The sequence below is a fragment of the Calidris pugnax genome, unplaced genomic scaffold (assembly GCF_001431845.1).
Source record: "Calidris pugnax isolate Ruff unplaced genomic scaffold, ASM143184v1 scaffold44, whole genome shotgun sequence".
NCBI lineage: Eukaryota > Metazoa > Chordata > Aves > Charadriiformes > Scolopacidae > Calidris > Calidris pugnax.
Genome location: NW_015094506.1, coordinates 4606180 through 4624710, shown reverse-complemented (window position 1 = coordinate 4624710; position 18531 = coordinate 4606180). Strand labels below are relative to the sequence as shown.

The 18531-nt window shown below is 37.5% G+C and overlaps 1 long non-coding RNA gene across 2 annotated transcripts in view; it reads right to left on the bottom strand.

The window, feature by feature from the left end:
* LOC106901298 overlaps positions 1-18531 on the bottom strand; it is a 41436-nt gene that overhangs the window by 7515 nt on the left and 15390 nt on the right. For both annotated transcript variants that reach the window (XR_001414300.1, XR_001414301.1), the window contains 2 exons: positions 17690-17762; positions 12734-12832 (listed from right to left, as the gene is read on the bottom strand). This is a non-coding gene — a long non-coding RNA (uncharacterized LOC106901298). The remainder of the gene's footprint in view (positions 1-12733; positions 12833-17689; positions 17763-18531) is intronic.

Below are 18531 nucleotides of genomic sequence, written 5' to 3'. Positions count from 1 at the left end.
AACACTCACACTTCGGAAATGCTAAAAAGGTCAGAACTCCAGCCACATTTCATACTGTATAGATAAGAAAGTTTACTTGACTAAAAAAAAAAATCTTTTTTTTTAAAACACATTACTTTGCTGCAAAACATTTCAATATACATACATTGTAATTCATCTGAATCTTGCTCTGAGGGTAATCTGAACGACCTGGTAGCTTGCAGCAAGTTGCAGTATTTTGCCAGTAACACTTTCAACCACCAAAGTGTTGAAGCCACTCGTGTTACCGTATGACAGGATATCTAGAAATGACATTTGAAAACTTCAACTCTGAAGCTGCCAAGGCAGCTTTGGATAATAGTTTAGCAATCTCAGACACAAAAAGCATAAAGCATTCTGAATGTAAGCAAAAGTGCTCTTATCCTGCACCACAGTTGCACTCCATCAATTTCTTAGTGTGTTCTGTACATACCTGGTGTAGATCTCAGAGAAAAAATCTGAATTTAGTAAGACATGACTAATTCCCATCTTTTATTTAATTAACTTTGTGAATTATTCTTCAGCTAAAGATTATTAACATTTAACAAGTCATGAATTCCTGCGATCTTCTGCAACTCTGAAAAACCCTTTTACACTTCCATAACAAACCTTTCACACTTTCCATTTAGGGGAAAAATCTGACCCAAAAGGCCTTGAGCAGTTCACCCACCACCACTACTTTACAGACCAATGACTCTATTTAGCCAGCTCATTTTAGAGCTACTTTACTATTTATGGTACAGACACACATGAACAAGTTATAGCAGTTTAAACTGACATCTGTAAGTGGCTGTTATTTTGATGTACACATCGTTAAACACCCTGACAGAGAGAGAAAGCATGTTAACTGCTCTCTTCCACTTAGATTTGGAAAGCTAGATGATGCATTGCCACAAAAGGACAACAGGCACAAACAACAAAAAGAATTTTTAATGGCTCAAGAAAGCAGATGATAATCAGAATTACTGAAGATTAAATTACACTTTTGCACTACACATTCAATCACCTTCACTGCCACAAATACTTTTTTCTGCTGTTTTGTTAGAAGCGACTGAAAGTGAAATAAACCAGGCATGCACAAAGAGGTGTTGAAATTATTCTGCTCTACAAGATCTAATCAGACAGGCAAGGAAGAGAAAAAAGAACTAACTTTCTTTTCTGAGTTCACAGAGATCTACTGTGATGATTCTAAACACATAGAATCTGCCAGTGGCCCTGAAAGTTCCTGAGCAACAAACAGTTGAGGGCTGAGAGCAATTCTGTTATAAGTATACATTAACCCTGCTTTAGGGTGTATTAGGCCCCCACTTTTGACCACTGTCAAAAAAGAGAATGAATACAGGCTATTCACATTCACAGTGTACAGCTACTTTCCAGCTTCTCCAGTTATCAGAATGAAAATCCAAACTCATTGTGGTCACAAGGGAGCCACTGACAATGCTGCTTGCTGGTATAATTTTTCCAAATTTCTCAGGATTATTAAAATTGTTAGATATCTGACAGACCACCAAACCACTGAAACACCCACTTATCTGCAGGGCAGACCCTGTGCTTTTCTTGCTTGCATACATTACAACTTGTCCTCAAACAAAAAACTCAAACGCCACAGGAATCACACTTGGAAACTCATTTTCAGAGTTTTTCAGAGTACTTCTATAACATTTCTTAGCAACCCAATTCCACACAAGCTTAATGCACTTGTACATAATATGCTGTCTTGTCTACTATCCAAGTGTCTCGGTAAACAGACTTTACACAAGTGACAGGAAATACTGACATGCTTTTAATGTTGCTTTTACCCTCAGGGGAACTGATAGTGCACAATGCCTTTCAAGTTCAACTGCCCTTAGTTGTCCACACAGCCTCTTACCTACTGTAATGATGAAGACCATCAGTACTATTTTTAGTGTTAAGAATAAGTAATAAAAAAGCTCTTCTCCACAAAGCCCATATCCACTTCTTCCACACCCAATGAGAGAAGAAGAAATTTTGAGGAACTGAAACAATTTCATACCCATCTAGCTCAAATTGAAAATGAAATTGTCTTTGTAGGGTCCTGCAAATTAAGTCTAGCAAATGTATGAAGTCAACAAGACCAGTGAGTTTTACACTTGGAATGACTTAGCCAAACTAATCAGACTACAAATTATTTGGAAGCGTAACGTGAGCTTTTACTGTCCATGGCTCAAATTTCCCCTCAAATACCTATCCCTTCAGTCTGCCATAAAACAGTAAGTTTGAAAACACTTATCAATACTTTCGCATCTACAAGATTTTGTATTAAGTGACGGACTATACAGGGCTCCACTTAATGTCACATTGTCATGGACTACAACTACTGTCAACAATGTAAAGCCAATACAGAATGGAAAGATATTAAAAGGCAATATTCTGAAAAGGTAGAAATCCCTGAAGTTGTGTGCCAATAATACACCTGCATGAGAAGAAGAATAATACACCCTTTGCTAGCAAAGCCACAAAGCAATGTCCCTGTCTGTCTCCAAAATCATAATGGGACTATACCATGTTAGCTCTCAAATGCAGAACTGCTTTTTTTCTATTTTTAATAATATATTATTTGCTTTGTTTTGCAAAGTATTATGAACTGCTGTAATCAGCTGAAGAAGAGATGCTATTGGTTGAGTGAAAAAGCAACAAGAAAATATTTATGAAAAAGAAACAAGCTTTAAAAGAATGGAAGAGTTGAGTTTTAACTGAGTTTTATTTAACCCTGAAACGTTTCTTCCTTTAGACCTGTTCACTGCAATAACGTTCCATGCCATTACATATCCTCCACATGAACTGTACCTATGAAAAGGCTGGATCAAAGGACGGTATGACGACAGCCCTTAGAGTCAATTTGACAGATGATGTTATTTTCCACGGGGAAAAAAAATATGACATTGTATTAACCTTCTCTTTTCTGCTTCAAAGGCACTTCAGGGTATTCAGATATCAGAAAACTGAGTCATCTTTCAGTTTAGTATCTACATATTAGCAATCTTAGTCTTCACTACGGGCAAGTAGGTTTCAAATGAGTAATCCATCTTGCTGCTGAAGAGAACAGTACACCCAAATTGCAAAATCTTGGACATTTTTAAAGAAATTCAGGATCAAGTGCAAGCAGCTAGACTATGAACAGCATTCCTTTAACATAGTTCAAGTAGTCCTGTCTGTTTAATTCCACGTTCTTTTTTGCAAAGTCCTCAACAAGTCCTCCTTGTTTTTAACTGCTGTTTTATAAAACCAGTAGACACTGATAACATACTGATAACTAAGGTACTAGTTTTGGCTGGGATAGAGTTACATTTCTACATTATGAACTGCTGTAATCAGCTGAAGAAGAGATGCTATTGGTTGAGTGAAAAAGCAACAAGAAAATATTTATGAAAAAGAAACAAGCTTTAAAAGAATGGAAGAGTTGAGTTTTAACTGAGTTTTATTTAACCCTGAAACGTTTCTTCCTTTAGACCTGTTCACTGCAATAACGTTCCATGCCATTACATATCCTCCACATGAACTGTACCTATGAAAAGGCTGGATCAAAGGACGGTATGACGACAGCCCTTAGAGTCAATTTGACAGATGATGTTATTTTCCACGGGGAAAAAAAATATGACATTGTATTAACCTTCTCTTTTCTGCTTCAAAGGCACTTCAGGGTATTCAGATATCAGAAAACTGAGTCATCTTTCAGTTTAGTATCTACATATTAGCAATCTTAGTCTTCACTACGGGCAAGTAGGTTTCAAATGAGTAATCCATCTTGCTGCTGAAGAGAACAGTACACCCAAATTGCAAAATCTTGGACATTTTTAAAGAAATTCAGGATCAAGTGCAAGCAGCTAGACTATGAACAGCATTCCTTTAACATAGTTCAAGTAGTCCTGTCTGTTTAATTCCACGTTCTTTTTTGCAAAGTCCTCAACAAGTCCTCCTTGTTTTTAACTGCTGTTTTATAAAACCAGTAGACACTGATAACATACTGATAACTAAGGTACTAGTTTTGGCTGGGATAGAGTTACATTTCTACATAGTATCTTGTATGGGGCTATGTTTTGGATTTGCGCTGAAAACACCGTTGCTACACCCTGATGTTTTAGTTAGTGCTGAGTGGTGCCTACACAGGGTCAAGCCTCTTCTGCTTCTCACACTGCCCCATCAGCAAGTAGGCTGGGGGGCCGCACAAGAAGTTGGGGGGGAACAGAGCTGAGACAGCTGATGCCAAATGACCAAAAGGATATTCCATACCCCATGACATCATGCTTAACAATAAAACTGAGGTGGGGGGCTGTGTGGAGGTTGGCAGGGGCTGGCTGGGCATCAGTTGGTTGGTGGTATATAACTGTTTTTGGTTTGCATCACTTGTTTTTTCTTGGATTTTACTTTTCTCTCTCCTTGATGTTTCTCCTTCCCCATCCCACCCCACCCCACCCCCCACCCCCCTTAAAATTATTAAACTGTCTTTATCTCAACCTGTGTGTTTTCTCACTTTTCCTCCCAATTCTCCTCCCCATCTCAGTGGGAGGTGGGGAAAGTGAGCAAATCATCTTTCAGTTTAGTATCTACATATTAGCAATCTTAGTCTTCACTACGGGCAAGTAGGTTTCAAATGAGTAATCCATCTTGCTGCTGAAGAGAACAGTACACCCAAATTGCAAAATCTTGGACATTTTTAAAGAAATTCAGGATCAAGTGCAAGCAGCTAGACTATGAACAGCATTCCTTTAACATAGTTCAAGTAGTCCTGTCTGTTTAATTCCACGTTCTTTTTTGCAAAGTCCTCAACAAGTCCTCCTTGTTTTTAACTGCTGTTTTATAAAACCAGTAGACACTGATAACATACTGATAACTAAGGTACTAGTTTTGGCTGGGATAGAGTTACATTTCTACATAGTATCTTGTATGGGGCTATGTTTTGGATTTGCGCTGAAAACACCGTTGCTACACCCTGATGTTTTAGTTAGTGCTGAGTGGTGCCTACACAGGGTCAAGCCTCTTCTGCTTCTCACACTGCCCCATCAGCAAGTAGGCTGGGGGGCCGCACAAGAAGTTGGGGGGGAACAGAGCTGAGACAGCTGATGCCAAATGACCAAAAGGATATTCCATACCCCATGACATCATGCTTAACAATAAAACTGAGGTGGGGGGCTGTGTGGAGGTTGGCAGGGGCTGGCTGGGCATCAGTTGGTTGGTGGTATATAACTGTTTTTGGTTTGCATCACTTGTTTTTTCTTGGATTTTACTTTTCTCTCTCCTTGATGTTTCTCCTTCCCCATCCCACCCCACCCCACCCCCCACCCCCCTTAAAATTATTAAACTGTCTTTATCTCAACCTGTGTGTTTTCTCACTTTTCCTCCCAATTCTCCTCCCCATCTCAGTGGGAGGTGGGGAAAGTGAGCAAACAGCTGTGTGGTGCTTAGTTGCTGGCTGGGGTTAAACCACATACCGTAATTATAGCTCTTTGCTACAATGCCTTGAAATCTGGAAATTCAAAGTTATAAACTCACAAGCAGCTTCCGTCCCCCAACCCTGAGGAAAGATCCAAAAAGATCCTGTGTTACAAGGTTCTTTTGTTTGCCACAGTGTTAAAGTTCTGAGAGAAAAACTAACCCCAAAATTTCTGCTCCCCTTGATGGACTAATATTTGTCTGCTTTTAAAAGACTTTAGGAACTTAGTATAGTTGCAGATCAGCATTAGAAAGACTAGCTGCTCCTACAACTCATGTTCCAGAAAAATTATGGAAATACACCCTATATTATTAGGGAACAGAAACCAGCAGAGAGCAAACATGAGCTAACTAATGCGTTCTGAAAAACTAGTGAGTGATTTGGAAAAAAAAAAAAAAAAAAAAAGGACAGAACTTTCCTGGACCCAAGTGAGAGGCAACAGCCACAGGAGTAAACTGAAACCCACTTTGACTTGTCAGGTATTCACAAGAAAGTACACTCAGATTGAAAGTTCACCTCTTCATAACAAGCCAAAATTTTCAAGAGCAGCAGGGTTTCATACAGCAGAGAAACCATCAGGGCTAAAAGTACCATGTACCAGGTCAGTACTAGACTGGAAAACAGCTTTTTTTAATTAGAGTGACAAAGCATTTTGTCCATTTCACTACTGTATAGGACTTCAGCCTGAATGTTTTAAATTATTTAGTGCCATCTGAATAGAAACCCAGTTCTGTATCACTAAGTAATATTATAAGTCCCAGAGATACAGGCATCAAAGTTTTGGATGCTGTCTTAACTACCCAACTAAGATTTTCTTTTTACTCTATCAATCCTAAATCCCACACAATGAAAGCGCCACCCTAACTTCTGCACTCTTGTCAGCATCAAGCAACGTCCACTATCAAAAACAGAGCATAACTTACACTTAAATGCTGTTAGTGGAAAACTCAAGCTTTTAAGAAAGATACCTCCTGACTGGCAACCCTCCTTCCTAACAACACTTTCTTCTGAATATTAAGCTTCTATTTATAAATATTAAACTATGTAACTTAACAGATCAAATACAAACACCACTCAGGCAGGCTTATGTTTCTTTATTCTCAACATAAATGAAATAAAAGCAAGAGCTTAGATGTTTGAGTAAGTGTCACATACTCTTTAACCTTTTCATCACCTCTGTGTGAATGCTTCAGGATAAAAACAAAACAAACCACACACAATACTAACAGAATTCTGAGAAGTGATTTAAACAGAAGGGAAAATGCTTGTTCATAATTAGATACCAAGAGGTAAGAAAAATAAGAATTAAGCAGGATGAGATCAGGAAGGCACTAATGTAAGGGGAAGGTTCATGTTGACAGATAGGAACAGGAGGGGGGAAAACTTGAAATAAAGTAAAGATTAACAGGGAACCTCAAGAGAGTTTGATAAGTTGTAGTGGACAGTCAGACTGAACAACAGGTCAAACCCCAATGTTTGTGTCACTGATTTTTGAAAAAGGCACCAGAGTATGGAAAAGCAGCCTAATTTCTTGACTGCCTTCTTAGATCAATAATTATTTCTATAAACACTAATGAAACCTTTGAACAAAAATATATTTATATAGCACCATACTATACAGAAACTTCTCTTTTCCTGTACTTAGTAGGAGTTGAGCATTATTTGAAATTCTGTGCAGCTACGTTTTTCATCAAAATCTTGTGTACCTAGATTTTTATCACACAAAGCATTAAAAGGACAAAACTAGCTATTTTTCTTCCTCTCCCTTCTACAAGACTGAATCAAAATGACGACTTCTAAATACCTTTCTATAAATTATTTTGGCCAAAGTCCCTCCCTCCCCACAAATTTACAGCTTTTTACTTTGTAAAATGAAGGAACAACAAGGAGGGTAGGGAAAAATTTTACAAAAAAAAAATATTTTAATTGCATTTTTTGAGAAAGAAGTTTGAAACATAAGCTCAAAACTCCTGCCAATATTGAAAGAAATCTAAAAATACTTCAAATCAGGCATAAAATTTTAGTTTCCTCTTGCAATATTTTCAGCAAAGGAACAACTTAGAAACAAAGTTTAAGTGTTGTCTGTGCAGTAATCCTTAACAGATGGATGAAAACAGCTGAAAAGAAATTAGTCACAAACAAGAAGCACAGTGCTTATTGATATTTTCAGACTATCAAAGCTGTTAATGGAAAAAGCTTAGGAATCATTAGTGGCAAATTACCTACCACAAAATATAATTTAAAAAAAAAAATATCATAACCTAAAGAACAGTAGAGGTTGTGGGGTTCCAACTAGAAATATTTTCCTTTTTTTTTTTTCTTTTGTGAAGGGAAGAAGAGAGACCCTGAAAAACCAGAAGCCAGACACATCATCCCCCAACAATTTTATAAAGTGACAGGATACTTTGCTGTATGATACTCACTGACAGATCACATGTATAGAATGCACCCAACATTCCTGTCAAACAGGACATCTACACGACTTCTAAAATGCCAAAAATAACTATGTTTTTAAAAACTCTGCACTCACTTGAAAAAGCATGCTTCTGTACAGGTTGTTTCCCCTCTTTGTGGCACTAATATTAGATAATTATTGGAATCCAGAGTGTGCTATTGACAGGCACCAGCTGTCTTTACCATGTTAATGCCACATTAACAGAAAGAGTATTTTCTGACAGTCTGACAACAAGGAAGAAACTGTGAGATCAAACAATGGAAACAATTAGGATGAAGAACCCTGGCAACAAAACTAGCGAGACAGTAAGTTTCTCCAAAATCAGCCTATGGGGCAGGAGATGTGGAGAAGAAGAAAGAGCAAGTGCAAAAACCACTCTGCTGGAAAGCAATCCAAAGAATGACCAAAGGGTACATTGCCAAAAAACTGAAGGGAAGAACCGTAGAAGCTTCTGCCATATAATTGAGAAGAACAAGAGCACTACTCAACCACCACAATATTTAAAAATATAATTTACAAAATGAAATAAAAGTGTATGCATTAATAGCAGTGTGGGAAACAAATGTTAAAGCGAGGACCGAGTCCATCAGTAACTTTCTTTAAGCTAAATTACCAAGAAGTTGCCATTGGATTTCTGTCATTGATTTCACGAGTGGCAAAGGCAAGCATGAAGGCCAATTTTTCTAGCAGTGCCACAGCAAGGAGCAGGAGTCCAAGCAAGACTATTGCTTTTCATGATGCCTGACTGCAGGGATTACATTTTCTAATCATACCTCACATAATGTTAATTAGTTTGAAGCACTAAATATATGTCTCTGAAGTGACCTGCTCAACTCCACATGAGGCACTTTTTTTTTTTCTTTTCCAGAAACAGAAAGAAATCTCCTTTTCTCTTCAAGGCTTGGTCTTGATATCTCAGAATATCATAAAGACTAGGAAGTCAGAAAAATTGAAACAGTTATAGAGCCAAACCTGTTCACAAGGAATAAAGCACGATATATCATTTGTTTTCAATGTATGATAAGAGTCTTCATGTATACAACCTTCTAGGTTATTTTCAGACTGGGACCACAAGCAAGTTAATTGCTGCAGCATCCAGATCTTTATATCTTGAAGCTCATGGTATCTCCATGTCATCTCCACGTCCACGTCCCTAACACCCCAGAGTACTTAATTCGAGTATACCTCAATCTACAATAAATTTAGTTCCTCAAGTTATAGGCTAGTGATTCAAGAAGAGAAGTACCAAGGCTTTAGTGGTTAGGACTGACAGCGTTACCATGCTGCCTCTTCCCATGCTACTGGGAAAGAACACAAGAAGCAAAGCGAGTGACATCTCTATCAATTAAATGTTCTTTAAACTGAAGACTCTGGAAACAAATACTGGTAACTGGTCACGGGATCTGCAGTCTTAAGTAACAGAGACTATTATTCTAACCACTGCTTTTCCTACAATATTATCAACAGGGACCCCTTTTGCTTTGTTGTTTGTGGACCCAGAAGAGTCAGGTATCAACATTCTGAGATACAGAACTTCATGTAGCGAGTCTTACGCTTTACAAAGATAAATTATGAACATGTCTTTCCATGGTGATAAATAAAGACAAAACACCTTGATATCAATATAGCAAAGATATCTCTAGAAGTTAGTATATTTACTTTCTTTCTCTCCGAGTTCAATGCATACTTATGGAAAATAAGACAGATCAATTTGCAACTTGAGATCAGCTTAAGACAGTGTCAAAAGTGAGTGTTAGGTGACATTTTGGCACAGACCCTTCTTAGCAATATATAATACAGCACAGAATGGATTTGGCTACAGAGCTTAAAGACAATTTTCCACATCTCCTTTTTCAAGTGCTTTTCAATTTAAATTCAGGTGAAGTGATAACAGGCACATTCTGCAAGAGGTCCATATGTAGGTTTCCCACCTCTTCTGAGGATCAAAACCGAGTAAGAGAGAAATTCTGAACAGTGGTGAAGTACCTACTAAACCCCTGAGCTTCTTGCACTTGAATGCTTCAAGTGTAGCTGATACCAAGGCATTCCCGCATGTAGGCCTGGGTCTTTGCATTTGAACATAAAGTAGGGTTTAGCTTATATTTCATGTTTGTACAAAAATAAGTTCTACACTCTATTCCTCCACCTTTTACAACAACAGCTTTAATATTGTTGCTGAAGTCCTACAAGATGGAAGAAGTAACTGCAAGACAGAAAGCTTGCCCACTTTTCTTCCGTTGTTATGCTGAGGCAGCCCATACAAGATGCTACTAATCACCATAAACAGTGATTTCAATCTTCGTATCACCTGCAAAAATCTCTTTTTGGCTAGAAATGAATTATTCAGAACAAAGACTAAGAACGGGGCCTTAATCTGACCTCATATGTGATATAATCAAACTTATTCTCACTGAAGTAGCTGGAATGTGCTTAATCAGCATGAACTAATCTCATAAGACCTATGAGCTGCAGACTCAACTTGTACAATGTTTAAGAGAAGAGCTTCAGAGGAGCGGATAACATGAAGTGTTCCGAGTCCTTCTTAAACATTCATAGGAAATAAAATGCTAGAAGACAATGGCTTCTGCAGATATTTACAGGCTCAAAAAAAAAAAAATTATTTCTTGTGAAGGCAAAAGAATAGGCAAATTATGGGATTTTTGAAAACAGCATATAAACTGAGTGGGGTCCAAAAGGATTGCTAGTACTCAAATATGGGCATAAAAGAAAAACATCTAGAAAAACACAGAAGATCCACTGATCTGAACAGGAGGCTTAACAAAAATTATATATTCAGCTTTTATTTGCAGATTAGTGTTTTGGAATGGCTAGAAGGGAAGAAATTAAAGGTCCAAACAAAATATGACAGAATAAGTACTTAAATTAGTGCCTTCAAAGCACAAAACTAATTCTCCCCCCAAAAAACTCATTTCTTGAGCCTGGATGAGATGGGGGGGGTAAGGGAAAGAAAAAAGGCCTGACAGAAGGAGAAAGCCTAAACTATATTACCCAAGTCTTAAAAAATATTTCTTAGACAAACATATGAAAATGGCTCACTAGATCATGTAAACATTTGTAAAATTACAGACTAAAAAAAACCCTGAAAAATACACTGCATTGAGTAGTCCTATACATCACAAGATGGGGAGAAGGACTAGATGTAATCACGAGTCTTTTTTGCTTAATATATACCAATTCTGTATAGCTTTTTAATTAATAACACTGAATACCAGCTGTATGATCCACAATCTCCCATGCTCTCCAAATGACAATTCTTTCAAAGCAATGCTGCATACGCACTTTGGATACCAGAAGTCAGTCTGTCATGGTTTTGGATATCAAAGTGTGTATGCAGTGTTTGTTTTGAAACTCAAGATCACTACATTTTTTTAAACACTTAACACTGGAATACAGATACAATCTTTGCCATTACACCCAGAATTCAGAATGCCAAAGAAAAGCATACTTTTCATTGGAGGAAAAGAGTTCACAAGACAGTTACTTCAATCTAATTCCTGCCACACAAAAAAATGAAAGCTATGTATCCATATACACATACACACCTACACACAGGTGTGTGTGTGTATATATACACATACACACAAACACATACTCTCTGGTGAGAAGTAAGGGCCAGTAACCATGCTAATAAAATCAGTAATTAGTTGCACCATGATGTTTCCTCTCATATGTCTATCCCCCACATCCTTGTCAAGAGATGCATTCAATACCCTGGATGGCTGCAGGTACATCCACTGATATGTTTTCATGTGTAAGCTCCTAATCTAGTGAGCCTTCCTTCAAAGCTATTTTAAATAACACAAATCCTAAAGTACATGCAGGAAAATTGCCCAATCATTTCTATCGTAATTTATCACCTCCTAACTTTATGCCTAAATATGCTAACTTTATGCTTAAATACGTTTTTTCCTGTTAGAGCATAAAACAATGAGAACATCTATCAAAAAAGTTACAGCTAGAAAACAATAAAATTTTAATTTTAGTTTCTAGTTTTTTGCTTTTTCAGCCAATCTTACACAAAACTACAAGCAAGCTACAGTGATTCAGGTTTTTATGAAATTTAGGAGCCATATTTTAAACACAGATCAGTTGCAAAGTTAACACTAACTCATTGAGATAGTCAGCACTGTAAAATAAATTTATAAACCTATTGAAGAATATGATAATCACTATGTCATTATGCAAACCAAAGTAATTCATGACTCAACATCTGTATCTTCAGGAAGTAAGCAAAAAGCAGGACATAACCAACATTATATCCAACAGCACACTTTATAACCTCTTGTCCCAACACAGTATGTTGAGAATCAGAGAAAGCAATATGCTATTCGGTCTCACAACAAAGCACATGCTGGAAAGTACAAGCTAACAAGAACACCTTCAATACAGATCAGTCAGTGATCCACAAATACTGACACCTGCACTTCAGGGCCCACATGCTTAATTCTAAGTCAGCTGAGGGGGGTGTGCGGGTAAGTCAGAAAGCTAGACAAGGCCTTCCAGTCCAAACAAATGGGATACAATCAAGGTTAGTATTTCTTTACAAGAGTTTCCTCTTTCCTTCCTGGGAGGGATCTAAAACACATGTTCCAATCCTTACTAGGCAGCAAAAAAGCCCATTTAAGGCCTTTAAAAACTTTATTTTTAAGATGTCTCCAGGATAATAAATATTATTTACTTGCATGCAGGTATTTATTAAAAATACCACCAGCAGTCAATATTTGTTCTATGTATCCCCCATTTTAGCCAAGCAAGCTCTTGTTCCTCCAAAACACAGTGGCATTTACCTCACTGACCTTGGGACTGCCTTCCTCCAGTATTTCTCCCTCATCAGTTTGCATGGGAACAGGATCTGTGCAAAGCTCTGCAGAAATGCAAAATACTGCCTAAAAGATAAAAAAGAAAGACATATTTTAAAAACAATGATTTTTCTATTTTTAGATTTTTCTATTTTTCTATTTTAACAGTGTTATGTGAGATTGCAGTGCACATAAATAACAATTCTAGGCTATCACCCTTAATGTTCCAGTTCTGCACATATTCACTGAATTCATGTGTCTTACACAAACAAGTAAGACAAGAACATATAATTCTACTTAATTAAGAGAAAAAAAGCACCTAGCAGGAATATACTTTCTTTTTAATTTTAAAATCTCATTGCTTAGAACTTTACATATTCATTGTGTTTACTCATTAAAGCTATGGTCAGTAAGGAATATGAGCTGAGCAATTCTTACTAGGAAATGGCCTTTGTGCAAATATAAGCTTCACAGATTCAGCTTACAGACAATCTAAAGGTTAGTAACTAGTTTGAAAAATTCCATGATCCTCCAGTACCTCTGAATTGTTACTTTAGGGATTTTTTTCCTTTATTTTAGAAATAGCTGTATTTCAGGCTCTAAATGGTTCAGGGAACTGATAAAGTCATTCATCTTTGGATCATCATTTACAATCGAACCCAGGTCAACAGCTCCCAGTGTTTCCAATATTCAATGCTAACTGGTAACTGATTTTTAAATTTGTTTGACAGTGTCAGTGCAGTTCCAACTGAACAAAATCTACATCCCAAACTCCATTCTTAGAATTGTACAATAATTTATGGAAGAATGCAACACAGTTCGGGAGTCTGTGGTTAAAAAGATTAGAACATCTTCTACTCTAGAGGATGACCCATCTTTCAGGGGTAATGGATCAAACTACTCAATTTAGGAGATCAAATGCACCAGCATAAATTCAACATGAATCTCTGACTCTCAAAATGCAAGATGTAAGCTATCAGATGATCTGTGGCATTCCAGGTATGCCAGAAGTAAGGGCTCACACTGAGTAAAAACTCTTTTAAAGCCAAGAGCTGTTGGCCTGTAACAGCTGTCCCTCTCAAGACGCTGTAACTGTTCAAATGCACTAGCATTTAAAATCCATTTAAAGTCCTTCCACTTCATTTTTGCATCTCAGCTATAGAGCTGTTGACTATGTCACCTTCAAAGCACCAATTCCTAGCCTGGAAACTGACAACTTTGGGAGTGCAAATAGTAATGACATCAAAACGAGAAAGCTTGGAAATTTTTAATCTAGATGTACCTCCTTCATTTGGACGTTAAAGCCTGTTCATAAGGTAAGACTATCTGCACTGCCAACACCTTCTGTATGTTGTGCTTAGGTAGATGTCATCTTTTATGGCTTTGAAGTTGACACAAGGAATGAAGAAAATGTTCTGAAAACATAAAGGTGCTGAGGCTACAAAATGTTACATACAACTTATTATGTCTTATAACCAACGAGCTGTTACGTTCACTAATATCATACATTACATGCAAAGCATGAGGGCTGTAAAAGACTTACAGCACCATCATTTCCTTTTCTGGGGAAAGAGGAATGAGAACAAAGCAGAACTCTCACCTAAATCCTCACCAAACATTCTGCCTGCAGCATATAATCAAAAACCTTAGGTATCAAACGCTAAACAAGACTGGCATCATGCATCTAGGCCAAGATCTTCCTGCACATCACAAGTGTTTCTGGCTGCCGGGCTACCTTCTGCTCTGCAGCAGGAGGGGAGGAGGCCGGGCCCAGCGGTCCCTGTCCATGGTACTTCACCAGGACGAGCTTCTGAGACCCGCTCCAGAGCTTCGGGAACTGGGGCTTCCTCAGCACGATTTTGCAATGCCACATTTAATTAATAGGGAAGCTCCACAGATCCTTAGACGTATAGTCTGATGACTAATGGCCAAAACAGCTTTGGCTAGAAGGATTACTGTGGCACTGAATTGGCTTCGAATCAGAGAAGCAAGCAAGATTGAGCTTGAGCTACAGAAGCATTTTAAACAGCTTATGAAATAAAACAAGATCAGTCAGTTCAAGCCAAGACCACTGCAAGGTGTTCATTCAGAGTGCTGGAAGAACTCAAATGTGACCCTCTGAAAAATTGCCATGTTTATCTTCTGAGGTATTCCTCACTACCAGCAGAATGGAAAGTGCCAAAATTTGACACCAGTTTATATATATTGCTCCCGGAAGAAGGCAAAAAAATCCCTACCAACCAGTGCATCTCAAAGGAAAAAAAAAGTCAGTACAGCTAGGAAATAAAAATATAAAATAGAAAGGCTACAAGAACAAAGATAAACAAGCTCTCCCACAGAGGACAGATTAAATACATTGGATCTATAGCTCAGAGAAGAGAGTAAGAAATAGAAACACAGAGAGAAATCTATAAAAAAAGCAAATGTGACTGAGAAGGAAAAGGGGGTTTATTCACTCATTCTTCATTTGTCCCATAATTCATGTTTTATCACCTTTAACGTTTAAAATATGTATCATACTATTTCATACAATGCCCAGTTAGAGTGAACTCACTCACAAGATGGCAAGAAGGTGGAAGTTTTAAAAGGTTCTATAGTTTATTGGAAAAAAATCACAAGGGGAAAAGAAAATCCACCAAAAATCTTGCACCTAGTGTAGGAACTCCCTAACCCACAGACTGCAAGAGGAAGTTTTGCTGAAAACTACCCTTCTATTCTATTTTCCCCATTGCATTTCCTTCCAGCTTCTTTCAGGAGACAAAGTATCAGGCAAGAAACAAGTCCAATCCAATACAATGATTTTTATGTTCTTTTTGCATACATGGGCGATGCAGAAAGATTCCCGTGGCCACTGGCACAAGAGTGCTGCATTTCAAGTTTATTGCCAAAAACAAGAATTTGGGGATTCCTGAAACTATGGGAGAATATCTCTGTGGCAGACTTTTGTGGCAATCATTGACAACTGAGGATGACTTCTCAGCCAACAAAGCAACTGCTTAATGCCAGCATGTGAAGAAGCAACATAATTATTCCACGTCATTGACACCGTCTTTTCAGCTCACTAGCTTCTGAACATAGGGCTGAAAGTCACACAGGGTAGTTTATTTTGTACACAGAGGATAGACAGGCAATCACAATTTGTACTAGTGTCCTACAGGATTCCAAAAAAGGCCAAATGCCAAAAGGCATTTATCTCCTTAATTCCAATATTTATGTGATATGTCAGGTTCCCAGGGGATAAAAAGTTTATAGACAGTGCATTTCGATTTTTACACCTGACATCTACCAGAAAAAAATCACCCTTAGAAAAGGTCAAAAGGATGATAATCCTCTTCTTCCATTCTTGTGTATACCCACCAAAACTACTTCAGACACGTCTAAAGTTCCCTAATCTTTTTATTTACCTGATGTCTTCTAGAAAAATTAACCAGTTTCAGCTTGAGTGAGGACTCTAGGGAAGGTCTGATAAATAGCAACGCACACATACGTCAACATATGACACGTGTCTAAAGTTGGTAACAGTTTTTATTTAACTCTTTAAAATATCATACAGTGAGTAGGATCTATTCTCAAAGGTAAAAATACTCACTAATATGAAGTAGTTGCAGTTCTTACGAACTTTAATGTCTACTATAATATTGTCCTGTCATAACCCAACACGGCTTTGGGACAACTCAGTTTGATATTTAGTCTTATTTATGTTCCATCTCTTTCTGCAGTAAAGATGTACACGTTGCCTTCACTGATATCAGGATGATGGATGGAGCTACCAGTCATAAATTCAGTATAAGCACAATAGTGCAGTGCGCCTTATGGAAACCCTCTCTTCGCTACTGCATTCTAGCCCACTCTGGCAAGTAAAACTTGAGCTCCCTGAAAAGTAATACCAGTGAACTTCCTCAGACCTCCTTTTTCCCTAGATAGAAAAGTCTACCATCCAGAAACACAAGGTCCTCATTAGAAAGACAGAGCTGGAATTCAAATATCTTCCAATTTGCCGTTCATCAAACAGGCATCACTGGAACTAAGCACCTTATCTAAATTATTTGAAGCTTCTTATTAGTGCAGCTGCAAGAGAAGCACTTATTAATGTAAAACTAAATGTGGTTCCTGTGAATTCCAAAGCTGAAATTGAATACAGCCCACTGGAAAACCCTTGAAGGTCAGTAAGGCTGTGCAAACTGTCACCCTTACAGACAGGAAGCAGAAATTGACAGTAGGTCCCAAACTCTATCACAAGAGCACAAAACAAAACAGGCACACAAGTGCTCTTCAGAGACAGTGATCTTATATACATGACATACTTGAAGAAAAAAAGAAAAAAAAAAAGAAGAGTTAGAGCAAGGCAGTACTGTACTGAACTGCATCTTAAATGAGACTGTACTTATTTGATGCAATTGTATTGATACATGATTGGATACAATCTCTATCTAGGTATGTAGACAAAAAGCATTGATTTGTAACAGATGGTCTAGCTGTATCATATCTAATTGCTACAGCTTTACATGACATTGAGTTTGCTAAGAATGTACAAAAGCACCATAAAAATTAACATATGGAAAATGAAGAGAGTATTTTTGTCACTTTAAATGTGAGTTGAGAGGTACTGAGATGAAAGCAGAAGCATCTAGAAAATAAACAAAACTTTAACATAACTTCATCGCTTGTAGGAACTAATCACTGACCAATTCCAGTGACTTTAAAATCTCATCATAAATAATAAATTTTCAAAGAAAACCATCATATGCATCAACTTTAATTAACAAAAAGAAATCGCATCAGACAGTTACAGAAAAAACTTCACACCCAAACCCACAGGAAATAACACACTAGAAAGTATATGAAAACAGCAAGATGTCCTATAGTTAGTTAAGAACTAGTATAAGCTAATGTTCTCACCTCCAACTTTCAAGAACGCAATATTGAACTTTGGTTGATTTTTACCTTTGACAGTTTCCAAGGGCTGCCAAAGCCCACAAGGATCCGTCCTGGCTACATTCAGTGCAAAAACGAAACCCTAAAAAAAAAAATATAAAATTTTAAAGGTCAGCCAAAAGTGGGCATTATTAGGTAAGAAACATATAAAAATGAAAGTCAATTGTATCCAAAGCTCAGCAACTCTTACTCCCAAAACATTTAGAAATAGCCACATTCATCTTCATAAAGTCAGCCTCACTCTTCCCCTGCAATTTATGCAGTACTGGGAGGAAAAAAGCTACAGTTAGTATTAGAGTTAAGAGAAAAGTACCTTTCTCCTCACTATTCTTCCCCTTCAACTGCCACCCTGGTCTAGGAAAGGATTCTTCGAAAGCAAGAAATTTTACATACTGCAAAAAGTATTCACTTGCTGAGCCTTAGAATTAAATTTCAGCTCAACTTTTATCAAATTTAGGCTTTTACAGAATAAAGCTGCACCACTGCTGGAAATGCATCTTTAACTACCTTGGAGAAAACGTTAAAAACCTAATACTGCTTATTTTTTTCACATACTTATTACTCGCCCATCACCACACAACTTAGACCATTCATCAGTTTTCAGAAAGAAAAAAAAAACAAACAACCAAAAAACCAGTTCTTCCCGGTGGCCCACCAAACCATTTAAGAAGTATATACCTGTATCTACAGTATTTAGTCTGCTGGCTGATTAGCTTGCTCTGAATCTTCATTAAATACTATAGATGCAGGCCTGACACTGAAGTCTAACAAAGTACCTTGCATAGTGGGGCATAACAGAAACCTCAAAGTGATATTGAACAGGGAATTCCCCTTTCAAAGATTTACTGGCA